The following is a 16,918-nucleotide window of genomic DNA, read 5'->3' on the forward strand; positions in this document are numbered from 1 at the left end:
GATGCTAAAAGTGCTGTGATTAAATTTCTTTCAGGCTGTAGATCAAGATCAAGAATTAAAAACTAGAAGCATAGTGAACATGACACCAAGAACGAATGAAAAAGCTGTTTGATGAAATGGCAAACTTTTGAATGAAGAGGAAAGCATTAATGTCAGTGTCCACACAAAGTGGCTTTTTAGATTGCAACTGAAACAGGCTTTATCCTTACAGTATTTCACTTATTTATCTGCTTTCAAATCCAGGTAGGACAAAAAGGGTATATAAAACAGAAAACTTTTTTTTTCTGGGCAAATGCAACAGCCTTGCATTTCCACAACACTGCAGGTCTTTTCTGTTCTGGCCCTTTCCATCCGCAGATACATTCATGCGCTCGTGGTGGGAGTGCAGACGGAAACTGAGTCACTTAAAGGCTCTAAAAACTCTAGATTGACAAGTTTGAAGGTTAACGCTTTAACTTCCCACACTTAGTTGTTTCCTGGCAAAATCATCAAGGCAGCAAAGCGATTAACATGCTTTTTTTCCATTGACAGTGTGGAAATGTGTACAACTTAATAGCTCGACAGAGATGATTGTGTCTAACAGACTGTTATTGCTTCTCTTGGGGCCACTAAGTGCACAAGCGGTTCTCAACGTCAGCTGGGAGACTAGACGCTAATAGCGATTCATGCTAAATTAATATCTGCTCCTGATGATGAATATGACAGTAAAACCCTTTAGTTATAGTTCTTTAGCGCTCACACCATGCCACACTGCAATAATGCAGCTCTCTGAACAGTCAATAAAGATGTGATTTATTCATCATTATATATGATATTATATATTTTGGAATTTTGCTGTTTCCCTCCAGCAATATAGGAATACAATTTCCAAAATATGAAAAAAAGAAATAATACCAACATTAATACTATATAATTTACAATAAATGATAGATACATGTTTTAAATATGTAACGCAAATTGTTGAATAAAGTCGTTATTTTTGTTTTCTTTGTGTACAAAATGTATTCTTGTAGCTTCGTAAAATTAGGTTGAACCCCTGATGTCAAATGGATTATTTTACCGATCTCCTTGCTACGTTTCTGGACGTTGATCATGTTAATTACATTCCAGTCTATGGGAGGGTCAGAGAGCTCTCAGAATGCATCAAAAATATCTTAAATTGTGTTCCGAAGACGAATAAAGCTTTTACAGGTTTGGAATGACATGAGGGTAAGTGATTAATGACAAAAGTTTCATTTAGGGTGGAGTAACCCTTATTACTTAGTTATTTTAAATTTTACTAATATTATTTTACGATATTACTGTGTTAAAAAATACATTTATAAAACTTTTTAATGATATATTAATATAATTAAGTATCCCTGAGATACTATTACAGATTATATTCATATTTTGAATTAGTTTTTATTTTTATATTTTTGGTTTTCTTTTTAATTTTAGAAAGTTAAAGTTTTAGTAATCTTGCTGTGTGTTTTTGTCGTTTTTTTCTTAATATGTTTATATATTTTTTATTAATTTTATTCAAATTTAAATTTTATTTGTTTTAGTACATCAAGTTAAATTAAACTAAATGTAAAATGTTGCTTTGGCGACTAGCGGAAAATAATTAAATTTAATGAAATGAAATTAAATCAAATTATACTGTATAGTCATTAGGTTATAATGAAATAAACAAATAATAAAATAAGTTTGAGGTTTTTACAGTTTATTTCAATTACAATTCTCAGAAAATAATTACTTAAGTGTGCAACACTCAAATCGTTCAGATCTCTTCAAGCAATGCACATTTTGAATGTGAGATTCTAGATGTTCTTGATCAAAGCATTAAGTAATAGAAAAAGCCACCAAGGCCACAGTCAGGAGAATGTGTCTAATGCTGTAACCGAGGCCAAACTGCTGCAGCTGTGCAGGAATAAACCCATTCGGCACAAATCATCAGGTACCACTTTTCACCACCAATCAGGCCTTTTCAGGTCCTAATCAGTTCAGTATTAAGGCTCTTTAATTGTCCATCATGTTCACACAAAAGCAAATAAATGGACTATTGAGGTGCTCAGTGAGCACACTGGAGCACACACTCAGTGAGCACACATTTATGCCAGCTGCAAGCACTGGCGATTTAATTGTAATAAACCTCCATTGCCTGACCTGAACATATAATATTCAAAAAGGAATTAAGAATAAGGATTTTTCAACACGCTCAAGAACAGACTCTTTCGTGAGGTAAGATGAATAAGAAAATTCCCTGCGTTGAATTGTTATAGAGGTCTAAATCTTTCATGCTGGCCTAGAATAATTTTTTTTTTTCCACCGTGACCCGAAAGGTCAGTTTATGAAAAGAGGGCATGAGTGCTGCACCAAGAGAGCAGCTCATGGAATTTGATTACGGAATGTAATCAATTTTCTCACTGTTTTTAATCGAGCCAAGAATGTCCCATTTCTCCAATAGACCACATCAGGGTTTCAAGCAGGATTTTGCTTGAACAATGAACCCACTTAAAAAACAGCGTTTCAACTCAAGAAAAACACTATTTTTTTCCAACATACTATTTTTTTCTTTCACAGTAAGACAATGAAACGTATCTTGTTCTATGTAATCGTGAATAATCAACTAGTAATTAGACTGATTCAAGTTTCAATTACTTTACAAAGATGTATTTAACATTGCTTTTCATTGCACTGCACCAGTAAGTGGCGATAAATTACTGTATTTATGAGTGCATCGTTCATTCAAAAGATGTGTTCATGAAAACAGGTATGAAACAAGTTAACTGATCTTAAGAATGAGTCATTCATTGGAAATATTCATTCAAATGATTGATTTAAAAACATGGTTTAATTCAGGACTGAAACAAGTTTACTGACTTTACTGAATCAGTTATTCAAACGATTCATTCAAAACTACGAATTCATTCAGGATTGAAACAAGTGGCTTTATAAAAAGTGTCAATTAATCAATTGTTCAATCAATTTGTTCCAAACCACTGATTCCTTCAGGAACGACTTTCCAAGAGTGTCATTGAATCAATTAAACGATTCATAGTAAACCCTGGATTCATTTAGGAAATAAATAATTGACTGAGTTTACAACAGTGTCATCGAATCAATTGTTCAATCGATTTGTTCAAAACCACGGCTTTATTCAGGGACTAAACAAGTGACTGACTTTACAAGATAACATTGAAACAATTATGCAAATGATACATTCAAAACCATGGATTCATTCAGGAACGAAACAAGCGACTGACTTTACACAAGTGTGACTGAAACAATTATGCAAATGTTTAGTTCAAAATCACAGATTCCTTTGGGAACGAAACGAGTGACTGACTGATAGTGTCATTCATTTAAACAATTAATTCAAAACATATCTATTTTAATTATATATTTCTTTAAATTAAGACAGCAGATAGGGCAAAGAAAAATAGAGCAAAAAGCAAGCAATCCCACAAAGCAGCAGTACGTAAGTGAACCCACAGCGATCAGACATCTCTGCCCTTTAATGATTTTCTATTCAGCCACATTGTTCTTTGTTAGCAAAGGGGAAAAGCCAAGTATCATGACGGTGTCGTTGATTCAAAGGGCTTTTGTGGAGTCTAATTGATTAAGGAGTGCTGCGCAATGGCCGTAAGACCCTCAGTTATTCATACTATCTGTTATTGACTGCTCTCAAGAGCTTTACCACACCGCTCTAATTGCCTGGAAGGGACGGTCAATTCCTTTAAGTACCAAGACAGAAGAAAAACACAAACAATGCATCACTTTTCCTGGGAGTCTCTCTAGTTCCCTCAGTTTCTCTCATTCTTTTTCTGAGACTTGTTCTTGAAGTGATGGTGGCCACTGGGGAGAGACATGTATCAGACATTCATTAGACGTATCTGTAGCCCCTGACTCCCTGAAACCCACAGGGCCCGAGGCGATGGAGAACACACTGCATTACCTAAATCACAACCTAAATTCCCATGGATGTGTAAACTCGTTTCTACGATAATCTAGGACCACAAACAATGTCAGAATAAGCAAATAATGGTGTGTTTCAGGCTCAAATCAATGTTGATAAATTCACAGTTAGGACTGGGACGTTTGACAGTATATACGTAGGCCTACTATAGAAATTTGTCTGCAAGACATTTTGCTGTACTGTTTACACCAAATTACATATATGTACCCAGCTATCAATAGGCAGGACTGGTTATTTAAGTGAGAGCAATGGAAAAACATGGAGTAATCTATCTATTTATCTATATTGTGCACATACACATAAACACAAACATATATCAAATCACAATCAAATAAATAATATAGAGCAGCGGGGTGAAAACTTTTGAACAGAATGGAGATGTGTACATTTTTCTTATTTTGCCTAATTTTTTTTTTTTTTTTTCATTTAGTACTGCCCTTCAGAAGCTACAGAAGATAGTTACATGTTTTCCAGAAGACAAAATAAGTTAAATTTACCCTGATCTTCAAATTCAAAAAGTTTTCACCCCCCCAGCTCTTAATGCATGGTTTTTCCTTCTGGAGCCTCAGTGAATGTTTGAACCTTCTGTAATAGTTGCATATGAGTCCCTCAGCTGTCCTCAGTGTGGAAAGATGGATCTCGACATCATACAGTCATTGTTGGAAAGGGTTCAAATACACAAAAAATGCTGGAAAACCAAAGAATTTGTGGGACATGAAGGATTTTTCTGAAGAACAGCAAGCAGTTTATCTGTTCAGGACAAACAAGGGACTCGTGAACAACTATCACAACAAAAAACAGTTGTGGATCATTCAGGCAGGTAACAACACGGTATTAAAAATCAAGGAGATGTAAACTTTTGAATGGGATCAACTATTATTTTCTCTTGTGGACTATATGTAAACATCTTTTATGTAAAATATCTTATTCAGGTCAGTACTAAATAAACAATAACATGCATTTTGTATGATACCTCTTATTTTAACTTATTACCATTAATATTTAACATTGTTTATTTAAAAACTTCATTAAATCAGAGTTTTGTAAGTCATCCCAATTACAAAAGAGTTAGCTTGTTACGCTCGCTCTGGTTATTGTTGATCTTTTTATTAGACTTTGAAAAAAGCCCTGCCACATGCGCTGGCAATAAATGAGTCTGCGTGCTGTTGCCACTACTGACAGAGACTATTTGCATAGCATATTCATTCTGTGATGCGGACATTTTTGACAGGGCTATTTGTGTCCCTTTCACATTGAGGCTCATACATATAATTACTTATTTGTGCAGCTTGACGCCTTGTTATTAACTGCACCGGCTACGGGGGAAGAACTTTCCATTGGAGAGCAACAGAAGAAGAAAGGTGGAAAAATGGGCCAAAGTTGTGCAGTTTTCTTGTCCTTCTTCTTTCTCTCTCTTTTAGTGGTGGGATTAAATGTTTAGAAGATCTTCAGAGAGAAAAGTCCTGTCAACGTTCTTTTCCTTTCTGCCACACAGTATAAATCAGGACAAACGTGGAATTTTTTTAATGACCTGCAGAACGGTTTATTCAGGAATGGAAAGATCTTCAGCGTCCAGGCCGCCAAGAAAATTATTAACATGTCAACATAATGCAATAATAATAACCTGTTATGGTTATTAGTATTCTAGTAGCTTAAAAACTAGTGACAGGACACTGATTGGATGTTAATTGTTTTCCGCACATGCAGTGCAAGCCAAAGTCGAGGCGCTCCAAACGTATTTGAAGAGCGTTTCATGACCTTCCAGCAGTCTACGGAGACAGGAACGAAGACAGCCAGTGATCTGACCCAAATAAATCGGGGGAAAAGTCCAGCATCCGTCTTTTCCCATCTGTCGTTTAAAGGTTCAATTGCTCACTTTGATTTATATGCGCTGTCCCGCTGCACGGCATGCAACCCGCTACATGCACCAGTAATAGTCTGGTCAGTGGGGCCCGGGGTCAAAACAAACGAGCGTGATGCACACAAACACGGCGAACACCTTTGCACACATGCATGAAAACAAGCTCATCAATCCACAATTTGTCTCGGTCTCACCGCCAATGGTTTTCCAAATTAGACTGCTGTAAATTCGTAATGAGCAACATTTTTCTAAGTGAAGTGCAGCGTTACACTTTTTCTGAATTTCGAGATGTGTTTGTAAGAGCTCGGGATAATTAGGTCATGCCAGGGCAGGTGGAATATTTTGTTACAGATCTTAACATGCAACCCACCGCTGCGAGGCCAATTAAGAGCTGACACTAATTAAAAAATTTAGGTAATGAGGTAGTGGGGGTGAAACTCAAAGCTGTGAAGTTTGAGAGCATGCATGTTTGTGCAAATGCGTATTGTGTTTCGAGGGAAGCGAGAGAAAATGCGTCTTTGATGTTAATGCATAACGATTCTTCAAAAAAGCAAGCTCCACAAAGCCCACCGAGTCCCTTATTAGGGATTCCAGAGCGTCGTAAAGCAGTCATAACACAAGCCATGAGAAACTGCAGGCTAGGGTTTTTGGACATCACTTTGCATTGCTGTCATTTTTACTCCGTGTTCCTCTGGCAAGTTCCCACACGCAGTCGCTGCATGTATATAGACGCTCTCAGTCCACTCCACATCTACACACAAAACATTACATAAGTCTTAATCACCAGAGAGGAGAGCAGCAAGACCCGACCTGATATGTCTGGCCCACTGAACGTGTCTAGAAAACCAAACTAATTGCACTTTCAACTGACAGCTGCAAATGTCAAAACACACGTGTGGACATTCCACTGAAAATTTTTAAGCTCTAAATATGAACTTGTATGGCTATGGCAGCAGACAAAACAAATGACAATGTATTCTTCACATGAAGCAGCAGACAAACTGTTAACCAGATTTGAGCAAATAAAGAGTGTCAATGCAACCAAAGCATGAAGAATTAGACTGTAACTGAGATCTAACAGGATGAAAAACTTGACAATTACAGTCAATACCACACTGGCAGCCACTCAAAATACACACTAGAGTCAAATATAGCAAGTCCCGCCACATCCAAGCAGCACCAAGCACCAATGATACAGCACATTGAGAATGTGCAAGTTATGATTTCCATGCAATGGACAAACTAGGGATAAGCAATATTAAAATTTTCACAGATACAATAAACTGATATTTATTTTCACAGTATGGTCAGTAACAAATGGACAATATTAAAATTATATAGTATTTTATCTAAATAAATTAAAAGTAAAATTTTAAATTTAGGCATCGCAAAATTAGTATAAATAATAAATATACATTTTAAGAATAGCTAAAGATTACATTTAACAGTGTCATTAAATTAGTTTTAATGATAAAAGCTAATATAAATGCAAAAATGGGAGAAATATTCATCCTGGATATGGTACAGATATATACTGGTGTAAACAATCAGTGCAATGCGATAAATGCAAAGAAACATTCTAGTGATCAATGATAATATTTTAGTGCCACAAAATGCATGTTTTGTTACCACTGGACAATTTTGTGAGCTCTGGTACTGTAAGAAAGATTTGACAAAACTAAATACAATCCATTTTAGTAGTAGACTGTAATTGAGACCTGACAGAATAACAAAAATCTTGACAAATACAATCCAAGTCAATACCACACTGGCAGCTACCAGAGTCAAATAAAAAAAAAAAAATCACACTGTAAAAAATCTGTAAAAATAGGGCACAATGTATTGTATTAAAGGAATTTTCCATATTGATTTTTCACAGGTGTTTTACCTGCATTTTTAATTTTGCACTTCATTGCATTGTGTTGTAGGTTTAATGGAAATGTCTGTAAAATTAATGGATAATGTCCTGGCAGAAAATTACCAGTACATTTTCACTTATTTATTTATTCATATTTTTATTTATTTTTTTACAGTGAAGTTAGGTTTGAAGTTTCTTAAGATAAGATCTTTAAGTGAGCATTAGACAATGGCAAATGTAAATCTAAATAAAATTTTAAAAAATGCAAACTGTGCATGCACAATTTAATTAAATATCTGTTAATTGATATGGTATATATTTATATACATTGTGCCTCTCAGTGCAACGCAATAAATGCAAAGAATCATGCTCTAGTGACCAACAGCTTTATTTTAATGCTACAACATGCACGATTTATAAGTAGTGGACCCTTTTTTTCACAAAGAACAATGCATTGTTAGCAAGAAGTAGCAGACAAACCATTAACGAGATCTGACTGACAAAAGCAAGCTTTGCAAATAGAATACCACCAAGTATGAAAGAGCTAATGTAAAAGTTTAACAAGCTGCCACTGAAAAAAAAAAAAAAAAACTCATATCGACCGAGCACTAATCTGAATATTGAGGGGGTCATGGCTTTATGTCTTTGGTGGTTACGGCCCTGCTTGACAACACAACCCGAGTCAATACCACACTGGCAGCCGTTCAAAGACACACTAGAGCCAAAACCGGTAAATTAAAAGGTTCAAGCAGTGCCGAACAGCAATAATGGCTCTACAACAATGTGAAGGTCAGAGTTATGACTGCCATGCAACGTGTAAACAATCACTGCGATGCAATAAATATGAAAAAACATGCTGTAGTGATCAATAATTGTGCTTTGTAATGGAGAACGGGTAATTGATCGGGCATTATTATGCCTCTTCGACTCTTTCTCTAAAAGATACCTCCCTTTGTCTTGGTTATTATCCCCTGTCCATCCCATCCGTTCGCTAAACTTAGCTCCAGCAGGCAGGAAATATCGATTATGAGAGTATCATGGCCACAGCATTAGACTTTCATGAAGACTGATTGTTTTTTTCCCATCCCTTACTGGGCTCAGCCTATAATGTTTCAACAATGCATTATTTATCGGTTATAACTATTAGACAGCTTTACATTGCAGTCAGGAATCTGTCCGTCTTCTGTTTTACATTTCTGCCTAATCTACATAAGGAAGTAACTTGAGAATACAGTATGACCGGCCTGTCAAGACACACACCATGTTCCTTCCTCCTATCCATCCGTCCTGTCTACGGATTGGTGACACCGATCTCTTTCTTGACTTTGTCGAGTGTCTTCTCTTCATCTCACACTCTTCGCTCTATCTCTGTTTTCTCAGTATGTGTCAGTCATTCTTTATCTCTGCCAGTGCCACCCCCTCTCCTTCTTGACACCAGTCAGATGCCAGGCTGAAACATGGATTTCTCTTTCAGTACCACACACACACAGCAGTAGTGAACTTCTGAAATGATGAGAAAAGTCTCCAGACTCTCCACTCTGGGTTCAAGTTGTCTAGTCCAATGTAATTCATGTTTTAGTTCACTGGATATTTATTAACATCTTATGGAACACTATCTTATGTCATCATCAAGAAACATATTTATATATTTTTGTATGTTAATGTTGCACCACAACTTTCCCTCTCTATCCCCACCTGTGGTTGAAACATAAAATTGCAAGTTACTTGTGTAATTGTGTAGTTGTGCATTAGCTCTTCTGCACGGATGAATCTGATGGTTTGATGTATCCCTATGGTTACCTGTGCTATCAGAGTGGATCTGACTAGCTATACCAAGATCGCTGACAGTAACAAGTCCAGCAAAATTAATATCCCATAGATATGCTTTCTGAGCAAGTAAGACATGCGGTAACACTGTAAAGGTGTCCTTGTTACACGCTGTATGTACTTGTTATTATAATAACAATTAATTATGCATAATTATATGCAAGTAACCCAAGCCAAACCCTAATCATAACCCTAACATTATAGTAAGTACGTGTACTTAATTAATATTACTCAGTACTTTCATGTATAATTACACCTTAAAATAATGTGTAACCAATCATGCTTCTTAGCACAGAAATAATTCATTTCTAATTGCATTTTATAGTAGAAATCCTCAGCAATGTGCATGTAGTATTTGCATGCACTACCACTCAAAGGTTGGGGGTTGGTTAGGTTTAAGGTTTTTATGCTCACCAAAGCTGTATTTATTTAATAAAAATACAGTAAAATCAGTAATATTGTGAAATATTTATTCAATTCAAAATAACCATATTCTATTTTAATATATTTTAAAATTTCATTTATTTCTGTGATGCGAAGCTGAATTTTCAGCATCATTACTCCAGTCTTCAGTGTCACATGATCCTTCAGAAACCATTCTAATATGCTGATTTGCTGCTCAAGAAACATTTATTATATTGTATATATATTGTCCTTTTATTGTACCAAATTTGTTGATGAATAGAAAGTTCAAAAGAACAGCATAAATATATAAAAATCTTCTATAACATTTTAAATGCGCTCACTGTTACTTTTGGTTAATTTAATGTGTCCCTGCTAAATAAATGTATTCAATTCTTTAAATAAAAAAAAAAAAAGAACTTTCCGGCCTCAGACTTTTGAATGGTAGTGTATTATTCAATAAAACCGAGTCACATCAAATTCTCTTTAAGCTTATGCATTTTTAAAAATTTGTTACTGCTTTAATAAAAAATAATATAAAACATATTCTACATCTATTCAGTTAATTTGGATCCATTTACACCAGTTATCGTACAGATTTGCAGGGTGACAAGCCAATCATAGTGCCCACTTTTTATCTGTATGCGCCACACTGTGAACCCTCTATAACCCATTAATATGCACAGACTTCAAACAATTCAAATAAAATGTTTATATGTGGCACAGTGTCTCTGAAAGAGTTTTTACAATTAGATTGTAAAATTTTGATGTTTACAATTTAATTGTTCTGTTAAACAGATTATTTAAGATGTATGCCATTTCAGTCGGATATAAACTTCATTTGAATCGAGCTCAATCAGATTTTTTTTTTTCAACTGAGCTGCTTTACATGATGTTTTTTTTGTTCCAAGTAAGCTTCCAGTAGAATTATGATCGGATTATTAGGCTGCATGTAATGTGTCTTTTAGGACCCGATGAGCTCAAAGCAGATGCTGCTTCCCTCTGAAACTTCATCTGCTCATGTGAAACTTTAGAGAACTGAGTGCTTTGAGTCCACACTATTTCATCTCGTATTACATAATATTTGTTTTGTTTTATTTTTGTACTGTTTATTATTTTCTCATCCAAATTTGGTGGGAAGGCACTGCCTTCCTCGTTCCTTGGAGAAAATGCCTCACGCACTCCTTTCAAGCTCTGCTCGTCCCACCGCGCACCCTAAAGCTCAGAGCAGAGGCACCGCAAAACAATACACAAGTCCCACAAGACCGCAAAACAAAATCCAAGCTCTGCTGCCTGCGCTGCCTCTTCCCAGATATACCCATTAAAAGCATTTAAAGAGGAAATCATGCCAGAACATAGAGAATGTGTGGGACCGTCTGGATGTATGAGAGGATGTGGAAATGCAAATGTACCCTAAAAGACAAATCTGAATCTATATGCATGCTAAACAAATGCTCCTGGTCTTATTGTGCATGAGTGATCAGTGTATGCGTATTAATAAAAAAAAAAAAACATTTTGTAATAACTTTTTGCCTCCGAAATAATAAAACCAAATCACTATTCTATGCTATTTACTGCTGAATATTCTATTGCGACTACAAACGCATTGTGTTAAATGTGTTATCTTTAAAGTCAACATGATATGCTAGTCTCAAACCATTTTCCATCTAAAATAAGAGGGGTTGGTGTTGTCGCCTGGAAATGAAAGTCATTTCAGAGGAGGAATAAACTATTTTTTATTTATATAAAATTACCTAAACTAACATTGTTTTCTTTGAATAACATGCATAGATGAATTCTAAGAAGACAAGGAAACATATCTTTCGATTAAGCTGAACAAACTGCAAACACACAAAACAAACATACGGCATGAGCAGTGGAGTCTGATTCATAAGCAAATGACTCTTATGAACTGGATCTTTCAATGATTCATTTAAAATGATGAAACCTTTTATTTAATGTATTTACATTTTTTGTTCTACATTTTTTATAAAAACAATATATTTATGTTTTAAACAACCGAAACTACAGTATATACTATACTGTATGTGCACATACACATATGCATGAAAATGCATATGCATATATACAGATATATACAAACATATACATAAAAATATGCATATGCATAGCATACACATGCATATATATATATATATATATATATATATATATATACACACACACACACACACACATGCACAAATGCTTATAAATACACCTATGCATAGGCATAGACATATAGATATGGACATATGTATAGAATACATGCTTTCCTGTAGCTCAAATAGTAGAGCATGGCGCTAGCAAAGCCAAAGTCATGGGTTCGATTCCCAGGGAAAGCAAAAGCTGATAAAATGTTAAAACTGTAACTTGAATTCAATGTAAGCTGCTTTGGATAAAAGCGTCTGCTAAATGCATAAAAAAAATAAAATACACACACACACACTATACATAAACATATGCACATACATATACAGTGGATGGTGCAACGCAGAATTATATAAGAAATACAATTAAATGGGTTCAGATTTTATTTCATGTAGGCTTGAATAGCTGTGAAAGATGCTCAGTTGTAAACAAGAGGTGTTTTGTTCTTTACTCAGAGCCACAGTGTATCTTATGATTGTCATGTGGACTGACCTTGATTACAGGGACCATCTCCTCGTGATTGTGGGAGAGGAGCACATAATCTGTGATTTAAAGAGCTCCAAAGATTCAGACATAAAGGGACTCAATAATGCAAGCTTGGCGCCACAAACACAGGTGTGAGCTATTTTCACAGTCATACTCATATTTGTGAATGGCGCAACTGTATTTTTAATATCGGAGGGTATGTTTATATATGAAATGTGTATGGTATCTGAAGTATTCGGTTATTGAGGGTTTGAATTATAGCAGTGGAGTCAAAATTAGATCCTAAAGCAGCCACAAAGTGCAGGGTTGGTGCTTTCTAACAGCCAGGCAAACTAACCAGCCCTGGAGAAAAAGGTTAGATATGTGGGTCAGTGTCTGGCTACATGGCGAGGAGTGGAGAAAAGTGCTACGGGAGCAGTTTGAATCTGAGTGTGTTTTTACTACTGAACGTTATGCTAAGTAAATATAGCGGCAGTCGTGGCCTAATGGATAGAGAATCGGACTTGTAACCGGAAGTTCGTGGGTTTGAGTCTCAGGTCCGGCAGAGATTGTAGGTGGGGTAGTGAATAACCAACACTCTCTCCACCCTCAATACCACGACTGAGGTGAGACCCTTGAGCAAGACACCGAACCCCCAACTGCTCCCCGGGTGCCGCAGCATTGGCTGCCCGCTGCTCCGGGTTCACTACTATGTGTACACTTGGATGGGTTAAATGCAGAGCACAAATTCTGAGTATGGGTCACCATACTTGGCCACACACCACTTCCCTTCCCTATAGAGTCAAGATCAAATGGTTTTATAAGCAGATGTGAAATGATTTTGCCTGAATAATATTAAAATGTGGAAATTTAGTTATGGGTATTTGGTATTAAATGTAAAACCCACCAAATCCACCAACAAAATGAAAATTTTGTCATCATTTATGTACCCTGCTGATCCAAGGCCATTTGACTTTCCTTCTGCTATGGAAAACATAATAAGATGTTGGGCAAAAAGGTCTGAGCTTCTGTTTTCCATATGTGACCCTGGAGCACAAAACCAGTCTTAAGTCACTGGGGTATATTTGTAGCAATAGCCAAAAATACATTGTATGGGTCAAAATGATCAATTTTTTCTTTTATGCCCAAAATCATTAGGATATTAAGTAAAGATCATGTTTCATGAAGATATTTGTAAATTTCCTACCGTAAATACATAAAAACTTAATTTTTGATTAGTAATATGCATTGAACGTCATTTGGACAAATTTAAAGGCAATTTTCTCAGTATTTTGATTTCGTTGCACCCTCAGATTCCAGATTTTCAAATAGTTATATCTCGGCTAAATATTGTCCTATCCTAACAAACCATACATTAATGGAAAGCTTATTTATTCAGCTTTCAGATGATGATAAATCAAAATTTACCCTTATGACTGGTTTTGTGGTCCAGGGTCACATATTATAAACGTGGATGTATTTTTTACTACTGAGCACTGAAAAAGCATCATAATAAAAGTAGTCCACATGACCTATATTCTAGATTTAAGGTCACATGATAACTGAAATGTATGATGCTGATGGTGTCAAATCATTGGTTTAACATATGGCTCAACATAAAGATATTAGGTGTGTTCGAACAGACCTATCGGCGAGAGTAGCCGCTTGCAGTCGGGGGCGGAAGTAAGCAGAGACGTGAAGTCCGACTCTTTCCGCTCCCGGTAGTGTTGCTCTCGTGGTGTTTGGATACTCTTGTCACAGATGATGTGAATAACAATATCTGTTAATGCACGGACGTTTCAGAAATGTTTTCATGAGCAACAGAAACACTTTATATATACTGCTTAATACAGGGCCATGTGTTCAAGAATAAAGTTCAACATAAACATATACTATTTAAATACCAATAAATTAGGGGTATATTTGCTTTTATCAGTGTTTTTTTTATTAAATGTGACTCAATATAGCATTGAGAATATACAGTAAAAAAGCCTTTACTGTTCTAAAAACAGATTTGTGAGCAGTATTGGAATTGAAGGTGTTAGAAACACACATCATTGTTGTCATGTGGTGAATTTGGCCAATCATGAAACAGCTGTGTCGTCATCAGCGCTCCCGCAGTCGCTCTGAATAAGTTGCGCCAGTTGAGTCAGCCAGCTGCTCTCGAAACGCTATCGCGGTACTTTGATGCTACACGTGACAGTGACGTGGCGTCGGTGCCAGTTCAAGTCGGACAAATTTTTTAACCGGCATGCACTGCTTCAAGTCAGCTGCCGATCCGTCTGCACGGCGCTGCATGAAGTCGAACACACCTATATTTAATACATCAAATATGTTCTGATTGGCTTTGATAGAGTCACACGATGCAGCATTTTCATGTTTGGGTGGGGGGAAAAAGGAAACGCCATTGTAAATTTGTAAATATATTTATTTATACATATTCAAATAATTACTGTTCTTTTTAAAGTGCAGCTGTTTTCAACATCGATATTAATAAGAAATATTTATTGAGCATCAAATCAGCATATTAGAATGATTTCTGACAGATCATGTGACACTGAAGACTGGAGTAATGATGCTGAAAATTCAGCTTTGCATCACAGAAATAAATTACATTTAAAATATATTAAATTAGAAAACTGTTATTTTGAATTGTAATAATATTTCACAATATTACTGTTTTTACTGTATTTTTTATCAAATAAATGGAGCTTTAGCAAGCATAAAATACTTCTTTCAAAAACAGTACATCAATATATAGTCACATAGACTACATTTGTGGTGCTTTTATTGTGCTTATGGTTCTTTTTGAAGACTGGCAGTAAAACTCACCATCCTGGTACAGTGTATGAAAAAGAGCAGCCCTGACTTTTCACTGAACATCTCCTTTTGTGTTTCACATATAAAGGAAAATACATGGGAATAAGAAAAGGATGACAAATTGTTCTATTTTGGATGATCTACTAGCAAGCAAGACTTGCTCTGAGGAGCAAGACTGCCATTTCTGTGGAGGAGATCGTTATCGTTTTACCACAGAGACACAGACCCATCGCATGCACAAAATGCCCTTAACAGAAACATATTTCAGCACTTTAAACAATACTGCATCCAGACAGTAGATAAGGACTGTGAAGCAGAGGAATCTGCATGTGAAAAACCCATGTAAAAGAGATGGCAAGGACGAAAGAGAAAGGAGAGAATAGGAGAGAAAGAAACGCATCGGTGTGAAGGTAAGGCAGAGATGTTGGACAGGCGGCGGCGCAGAGAGTCTCCCTGCGGACCTGGACAGAATTCACACAGAACAAAAGAGCTCAGAAAGCCACACACACGCACGCACAGACACCCACATGGCCATGTTCAGCACTGATTACACCATTGTACCAAATTCATTAGCGCCAATCATTCTTCCGGCCCTCCACTGGGTCTATTGTTGCACCTGTAGACTCCTAATTACGCGCTGGAAGACCAGCGGAGCTACAGCCACCTCCACCGCTGAGAGATGAACAAAACAACACGAGGCAGAGCGGCAGCGTACAGAAAAGATGCCACGATCAAGTTAAATCATTTCCGGTAATTACCACCACCGCCCGAGATCCAGAACCACCATCAGATGGCGGGATTGCACGGCAAGCGGAGCATCACAATCACACGCTCCACGGATGACGGTGCGCAAATCTCCATAGCTGCTAATTATCACGCTGCCTAGGACAGAATCATTTCAGAAAGTTCAAGAGAAGTTGAATGAGTGATGAACAGCAGATAAAATTACCCTTTTGGTAACGACTAGAGAAAAAGCATCAAGTGAAAAACAAGACATGGGCTTGAGTTAATGTTAGGGTTTGTTTTGAAGCTGACATGCAGTGTGGTTTGAGGATGGGATGATGAACAAACTAACCAAACAAGCCAGCAGACGGTTCCTCTGGAACAAGATGAACCTGCAACCTTGAGGAAGGGTTCAAATGGTAGCGAGATACTTTATAACAACAAGGATTTGCAAGCAGTGAGATTTTTCTAATGCTTATGATACAAGTCTTTTATGCTCACCAAGGCTGCATTTATTTGATTAAAAAATCCAGTAAAATTGTGAAATATTATTCCAATTTAAAATAACTGTTTTCTATTTGAATGTATGTTAAAATGTAATTTATTCCTGTGATGCAAAGCTGAATTTTCAGCATCATTATTCCAGTTACATAATCCCCCAGAAATCATTCTAATATGCTGATTTACTGCTCAAGAAACATTTCTGATTATTATCAATGTTGAAAACTTAATATTTTGGTGGAACCCGTGATACATTTTCTATTCAGGATTCTTTAATGAACAGAAAGTTCAAAAGAGCACCATTTGTTTTAATAGAAATATTTTGTAACAGTATAAAAGTCATTGTCAC

General features: G+C 36.3%; 1 protein-coding gene across 1 annotated transcript in view; it reads right to left on the bottom strand.

The window, feature by feature from the left end:
* LOC306888058 (cell migration-inducing and hyaluronan-binding protein-like) overlaps window positions 1-16,918 on the bottom strand; it is a 145,890-nt gene that overhangs the window by 109,220 nt on the left and 19,752 nt on the right. The gene's annotated exons all lie outside the window — the stretch shown is intronic.

This window comes from Barbus barbus, assembly GCF_936440315.1.
Source record: "Barbus barbus genome assembly, chromosome: 2".
Classification (NCBI taxonomy): domain Eukaryota; kingdom Metazoa; phylum Chordata; class Actinopteri; order Cypriniformes; family Cyprinidae; genus Barbus; species Barbus barbus.